This window comes from Carettochelys insculpta, chromosome 33 (assembly GCF_033958435.1).
Source record: "Carettochelys insculpta isolate YL-2023 chromosome 33, ASM3395843v1, whole genome shotgun sequence".
Classification (NCBI taxonomy): domain Eukaryota; kingdom Metazoa; phylum Chordata; order Testudines; family Carettochelyidae; genus Carettochelys; species Carettochelys insculpta.
The window spans coordinates 233,020-240,467 of NC_134169.1; the positions used below are offsets into that span (position 1 = coordinate 233,020).

General features: G+C 51.3%; 1 non-coding gene across 1 annotated transcript; it reads left to right on the plus strand.

Annotated features, from left to right (window-relative positions):
• Nucleotides 1–6,925: 6,925 nt before the first annotated feature.
• Nucleotides 6,926–6,999, plus strand: TRNAT-UGU (transfer RNA threonine (anticodon UGU)). The gene has a single exon. It is a non-coding gene; the product is annotated as a tRNA-Thr (tRNA).
• The last annotated feature ends 449 nt before the right edge of the window (nucleotides 7,000–7,448 follow it).

A 7,448-nucleotide genomic window follows, 5' to 3' on the forward strand; every position in this document is an offset into this window, starting at 1 on the left:
CTTTTTAGGAAGGAAGCACTGGGCTTTCCACAGAATCAAGTTTTAATAAACCCCCAATGCTCTGATAAATACTACACCGAACTTCACCTTTTGAAGGTCATTTGCAAGCTCTCATCACAGCTTTCAAGCAAGAAAGCAACTACACACTCAGGACAGTTCACAAACCACATTGTGTGTAAGAAAAACGTAGGCAATGCAAAGTCAGGGAGATCAACAAACACAGTCTTTGGGAGGGGGCATCAGGGAGTTCAACTCAAGACTTCTTGCTCCCTGAGCAACACTTGGCCTTGCAAAACAAACCCGGCTTCTGACAAAAAGCGAACTTCACTTCTCACAATTTTAGACAAATGTAAAAGCAAACAGTCCCACACACGAGCTGCACCTGACTTCATCTTGTCAAGGACTTCCCCACACTGCCTCCTGGTTAGAGTGAGATTCACGAGCTCAGGGTGCTGGTGCTGCTGGGCTCAGTCCTTCACAACTCTTCACCTGCCTGGTCCATGTGACTCCACCCAGAACAAGCTCAGCTTGCTCCCATGCATTACAAGATCCAAACACCATCAAAGCTGGGCAGGACCAGAAGTTGGGGCTTGCAGGGGTCAGGTGTGTGCAGATAGCAGAGATTCATCTGGTATTTCAAAGGAGGAAGCCGAAAGAGCAGTGAGACGACTAAAGAAAAACAAAAGCCCTGGAAATGATAAGCTCATGGGAGAGATGATCAAATACAACAGAGAAAGTATGATTCAGTGTGATTCAGGAAATACACCAACTCTGTATCATCGCAAGGAAAGAAGGAAAGGCCACTAAGGAATGGACAAGGTCCGCGCTAGTGACAATACAGAAGATAGGACGTGCACAGAACTATTGCACTAATGAGTCATCTAGGCAAGGTGCTGATGATGATACTGATGGAGAGACTGAGATCACTGCACAAAGAACATCTAGCAGACAAGCACGTGGGATTTGGGAAAGATAGAAGTACCATACAGCATAGATAGGCACAGAGATTAATAGCGGAGAAAGTTTACTAACCAGCAATGCGTGTAAGGAAATACTGAGAATGGCTAAAAGAAAACACACAGCCCGGCCTTGTGGCATGAGGACATCACAAACCCCCATCTCTGAAAGGAAAGGGACGATCACAGTTGATTCCATGCATGTTCCAGCTTCCCTCCCATCCCTTGGCTCTGCTGCATGTCCCACAGTTCTTCTGGTGGTGGCCACACGCCTTTGGGTTCCAGGACCCATCTTCCTATTATCAGCCCTCTTACCATAAGGGTTCTGAACCCCTCCAAGTGTGGTTTGCAAGGGCTCTGGACTGGTGGGGTCTCCCTAGGCCAAGCCCTCAGCCCAGGGTCCCTCTCCTCCTCCCAGCTCCAAACCACACACAGCTCCAAACTGCCCCAGCTCCACGCAGCTGCTGTACCGGTGCTGCTCTGTCTGCAGCCCCGTGGATGGCTTCTCCCACAGCACTGGTGGCTACAGCCCTGCTCCCACAGAGGTGTGCTGTCTGGGCTGGTTCTGTGCTCTTGCTCCCAGCTCTGCCCTTCTCCCTGGGCTGTTTTCCAGCCCTCTGTGGCTGACCCAGCTCTGCCCCCAGCTCAGCTCAGGTCCCTGCTTTCTCCTTACTTGGCCCCACTCTGTCTGACCCTGGCAACTGCAGCTCACATGAAAGGCAGGACCCCCGTGCTTCTTCTTTACTCTGCCTGCCCTGTCCATCACACTGACCTGGAGCGTTGGCCTTGCCTCATTGCCCCAGGTCTGTCAGTCTCAGGGTCCTGATTTCCCACCCACTCATGTTGGTGCTGAGGCCAGTCACCCAGACCCTCCCCCACTGAATTTTAGTGAGGGACCAACAGTCCCAGACCCAGAAATGAAGGGGTGAGCACTAAAATAGTCCTGGGGTGCTAGGTGAGGGTTGAGGAGCTGAGAGTTTGCCTGAGAGCTCACGGACACACTGCGAGGCCCAGACCCACAGGTCTGTGTGAATGGAGCAGAAGGGGATTTCTCTGAGATGGGAAGTGTCTGGACTGAGCATCTTTCCCTTTTCCCCTTGAGGGCACCACAAGCACCACAGACAGGTGTGTGGCTCCCTCCCTCTCACACGGCATCATTCTGGCCACAGGCTGAGACCAAACAGCTATCCCAGGGCACAGCCGCAAGGTGGGAAAGTGACCCACAGGGGCGAAATCTCCTTTGGTGTATTACAAACCTGGCATTGATGAAGTCGTCAGAGCAGAAAATAGGTGACTGGTGCAGGTGCTGGCTTCATGACTGTGTGGCTACAGTGCAGGAGTGGGAGTTTCTCCACCACTTTCCAATTAAGTTCCTGTCTGAATTGTGCGTCAGTCGTGGGATTTCAACCTACACCTCCCTTTGGGGACCAGAATATACAAATAAGGGAAAGACAATACCTTGAGTTTGGCGTCATAGATCACTTGGGCATCCTGACAGTGGTGAAAAAGGGGAACTCTCAGTCCTAGTTATCTTTAATGTTTGATGAGTTGCTCAGACACACCACAATAGCACAACTTTTTCAACACCAAACTGGTGTTCTCCAGCACAGCTGGTTTTCAGAAATGATCACCCTCGCCTAACATTTGGAGGTGCTTTGTCATTAGCTAAAAAGATTTGGAGAAAGTGGGAACCCCTGGCTTGCAGAACTGAGGGCTGGAATTCTTCATATTTGCTAAATAGGTGGTTGATGGGAGCTCTGATGGGCCGTGTCTACACTTAAACAAAACTTTGAATGGAAATTCCCAACAGCTTCTGTTGTCTGCTTACAGCTGTGAGCTAAGTGAGAACATTGGAAGAGAGTTGCTTCCAGGCAGAGAAGTTAGCTCATGTGTCAGAGTGCTCAAACCCTTGTCCTTGTGTAAGTGAATAACACAAATTCAGAGCTTCTCCTTTCCTGGCTATGTGTAGATCATTTATCGGCTCAGGGCACAAATGGAGATGAAGTGGAAAGACAGGATGCTACAGAGTGTGGAGGAGGACAGTGAGCTGGCGAAGGGTTGTTTTCTGGCCTCTCGGGGCATGTGGGGATAGAACTGAAGAGAAGAAAATCCTCTTCTGCTCTCTGAGGGTGACAGAAATACCAATTGCTCCTACCGAGGCCTGACGACAAGAAGAGACTTTTCCTGCCCAAGGACAGGAGCTCAAAGGAGACAGAGAGAGCAGAGTCTTGGCTGGGCATCTCCTGGGATCATGATTCTAGCTAGTTCAAATAGCTATTTTGAAATAGGAGCTTTGAAACAGGCTCCATTGTTTGTAGATGCTGAATGTCAAAATAGCAGAGCAGTATTTCAAACTCCACATTGTGTGTAGCTGCGCCATATCGAAGTCAACAACTCTGGAATACCTCTTCTGGAACCGCTTATTCAGGAAGAACGCTGCTGTGCAAACACAGCCTTTGCGTCCCTTAGCTGCAGCCATGGGCGGCCACTGGGATGTTTTGGCCTCTGGAATAAGATCGGTGAGTCAGAAATTATGCTCAGACACAGGGGAATTTGCTGAATTGGTAGAGCGCTCATTTAGCGTGCGAGAGGCTTTGGGATAAATGCCCACATTCTCCAACAGAACTGGTGGTTTTTTTCATTCTTTTCCAAGGCAGTGTCAAGCCAGGATTTAAGCTCCTCCAGTGCCCCCTTCCATTTCCTACATTTTGCCCCTGCAAAGAAACAGCCCATTTGGGTTCGAAAGCTGCTGGACCCCGGCCTCCTTGGCCTTAAAGATTTCTGTTTAAAACAAAGGTTAACCTGGGTCATGTGCTGTGATTACCTCATCTTTCAGGTGTCACCAGTTCCCCATTTCTAGGGAGCTTCCAGCGCTGACCACAGTCTCCCCAGTACAGCAGTCACAGGACACCTGTCCTCTGGGTCTTCACTGGCCAAGGCCCTTCCCCAACCAATGTGGCCCATAAAAGCCCTGTGGTTTCCATGACAATCTGAGCACTGGAGTAGGTCTGTTTTCTTCCGGAGGTGGAGGACAGTTTTTTACACCCCTGAGTGACGCCACCTAATTCTCTAGCACAGACCTGTGCAAAGAGTCACCCCCCTTGGGAGTTAAACTTCCCCAGCTCCTCTGTCTGACAGGATCGAAACTCCAGCTGAGCTCAGCAGGCCCAGGTGGGGCTGGCAGGAGTCAGGTGTGGGCAGACGGCAGAGCTCAGGCTGAAGCAGACCTCATGGCTTCGCTGGGTAAAATACCTCCCTTCTAAACAGGAACTCCTGGTTTCCTGTCCCAATGGTGCCGAACTCCTGCCCTTTCAGGAAACCTGGCAGGACATTGTACCGCACGGATGTGAGATATAACCCACAATGCCCATTCTGCTGCTTTCCATGATGCTGACAGGGACTCATAACAGAGCTGCTGACACTTCAGTGCTCCTGGCTCCTCAACTGAGCTCCAGGGATCATAGATTCATGTCTCTTCGTCAGTAATTCTTGTTTGTGCTCCTTCATGCTGGTCCCTGAGTATCAGCAGTCACCCCACTTGCTACTGGGACCAGGGGCCTGGTGGGTGGGGAGGCTCTTCGTGGCTGGCTGCAGGCCAGGTCTCTCCTCACCTTTGGTTCTCTGTGTTTTTTAAGCCTCCCCATGGAGTTGTGAGCATTAGTTGCCCCTGCTCCAGGTGTCCAGAGGAGGGGAGCTGTGATGGGCTGCAGCCTGTGATAACTCCTCCCTCCTGCTTTCCCCTGACTTGTCAGCCTGCCCTGGGCCTCTTTCCTTTTGCACCAGGGGGACAAGGGACAAAGCCAAGTGGACGTGCAAGGGCCAAACTTGTGCATGTGAGATGAAGCTGTTAGAAAAGCAATGTCTGAGAGTGTGTGAAATAAAGGGAAGACTTTATCTTATTGTTACCCCCAATGTGACCAGCTGGCAGGACTCTGACCAGGGATGGAATGGAAGCAACATGTGAAAATCATCATTTGCCATGGAAGCTGCTCTTGTTTCTGTGTTGAGAATCACCTTGTGCTTTGGAGTTCAAGAGCTGTGGGGCAGGGCTGCATCTCCACAGGGCAGGCAGAGGAGGAGAAAGGAGTGTTGGATTGCGGAGAGGAAACTTTAACTCCTCCCATCCTTGTTGGGATGGGGGCTTCAACTTCAGACTCTACCGGGTGAGCAGAGGAAGCTGTTGGGTCCTTGAAAGGCAATGCTCCAAGTGAGATTTAAACTCACAACCTCAGCAGGCCTATCAAAATGTTACCATACAAGTACTGTGTGCTAACACCTCACACCACCAGAGCCTGACTAGGAAGCACAGGGGCCCATATCCTTTAGGGTTTAGGTCCTAGTTCAGCAGCAAGACCTGTTTGGACAAGTCATCACCCTTCACTTCTATCCCATCCATGTAGCAAAATGCTGCTATGGCCTTGAGACTAGCAGAGGAGTCACACAGCAGAGCCTGTCTGGGGCAGATCACAAACCCTCTCCAAAGCCGTCACATGGCATCAATATCCTCCCCCTCCTTCAACAGGGGCAGCTGTTGGGGACCCAGTTTCCATACAACACTGGCCTCTTGGGACCATCCCCACTTACCCCCGGCCACCCCCTTGGCTGCCTTTCGTCCAGCTCCAGCTTGTGGTTCTGCTGTTCCACACAATTGTCATGGGTAAGGCCCAAGAAAAGCACTGAGCGGAGAGAGTTTTCATTCCCAGCCTCTTGCTCCTTTCTTCTCTTGGTCTTCCCCAGCAAGGGAAGAAGAAGACCCCCTTGCACTGGACATGAAGCAGGCAACGAAGGAGAACTTGCTGAAGACTCCCTGTTGTCCTCTGTTCTACCAGCTGAGCTATTGAAAGGCAGCACTTTGCCCTCTGCCCGCTCCTGTAGCCAGTTTAACCCACCCAGGTGTAATGACAAGTGCCACCCAGGTGATGGCATTTCAGGGGAGAGGCAGAATAATCCAGCTGAGATTCTGTGGGGCTCTGGATATCACAGAAGTTCCCCCATTGAACTCAGCAACAAACACAGCAACTCATTTCTCTCCTGGCAGGGATTTCTGCTTCTGTGGCTAGTCTGTGACTCAGGATTCCCTGCTCCTGTGAGTTCCTGAAAGCGAGAACCTGCGATACATCATAGAGGGACATCATCGAGGGTTGGAGGTTTAATTCCCAGCCCTGCCCCAGACTCCCTGCGGCACTTGGAGAAAATCACTGAAAATTACTGTAGCTCAGCATCTCTATGTGTAAAAAGGTTGATGAGGACAAAGGGGCTCCTTGTTAAACATCAACCCTTAATAGCTTAAGGTTCATTAAGATGATGCTTGGTTGGTTGGTGTGAAGCCTGTCCCCCAACCTAACATTGCCCTGGTAAAGAAGGAATAAGGACAACCCTTCTATTGGAAAATGGAGGGATCAGTCCCACTGCCTCTCACACACAAAACACGCACACTGAGCCAATTCCTCCACAAGCAGCCGAGAGACCTGACCCACTGATCTCATTCTCCAGGTCACAGCATCCCTGCAGCTGTCTGTGGCTGTGACTCAGGGACACAAAGGCTGTGTCTGTGTCTGCACAACAGTGTTATTCCTGAATAAGCGACTCCAGAAGAGGTATTCCAGAGGAGCTGATTCCAATTGAGCACATTGATTCCAATCACAGGCCACATGTTCTCTGGGTCCTAGCGGCCAAGGCCCTTCCCCAAGCAACGTGGACCACAAAAGCTCTCTGGTTGCCATGACGACATGTGCACTGGGGTAGGTCTGCATTGTACTGGAGGGTGGGATGGTTTTTACACCCCTGAGTCATGGAGTGACACCAGTTGATTTTCTAGCCCAGACCACTCCAAAGAGTCACCCCGCTTGGGAGTTGAACTCCACAGGCTCCTCTGCCTGACAGGATCTACGCTCCAGCAGAGCGAAGCAGGCCCAGGGGGGGCTGGTAGGAGTTAGGTGTGGGCAGACAGAAGCTCCTGACAAGGGACAGGCACCATGGCCTAGCTGGTTAAAGCACCTGCCTTGTAAGTAGGGGATCCTGGGTTCCATTCCCAGTGGTGCCTTGCTCTTCATGAGGCATCTGATGGTGGCCCCTGTTAGCAGACAGGACTTGCCCTTGTGCATGTTTCATATGACCCCAAAAGCATGTTCTTGTGATGTTGACAGGGATCCTGGTTCCTCTACTGGTGGGAGCAGGGGTCTGATGGGTGTGGAAGCTCTTTTGGGGGATCTGCAGGCCAGGGCTCTCCCTGCCTTTGATACTCCGTGTTTTTCAAGCCCCCCTGTGGAGTTGTCAGCATTAGCAGCCCCCTGCTGCAGGTTCCCAGAGGAGTGGAGTTGTGGTGGGCTGCAGCCTGGGACTCCTCCTCCCTCCTGCTTTCCCCTGACTTCTGAATCCTGGCCTGAATGCTGGACTGATCTTGACCTTCACAAGCTGCTCTGGTGAGGAGTTCCACTGGCTGACTGTGAGCTGTGTGAAAAATGCCCCCTTTTGCTTCTGGGAGAGCTGTGG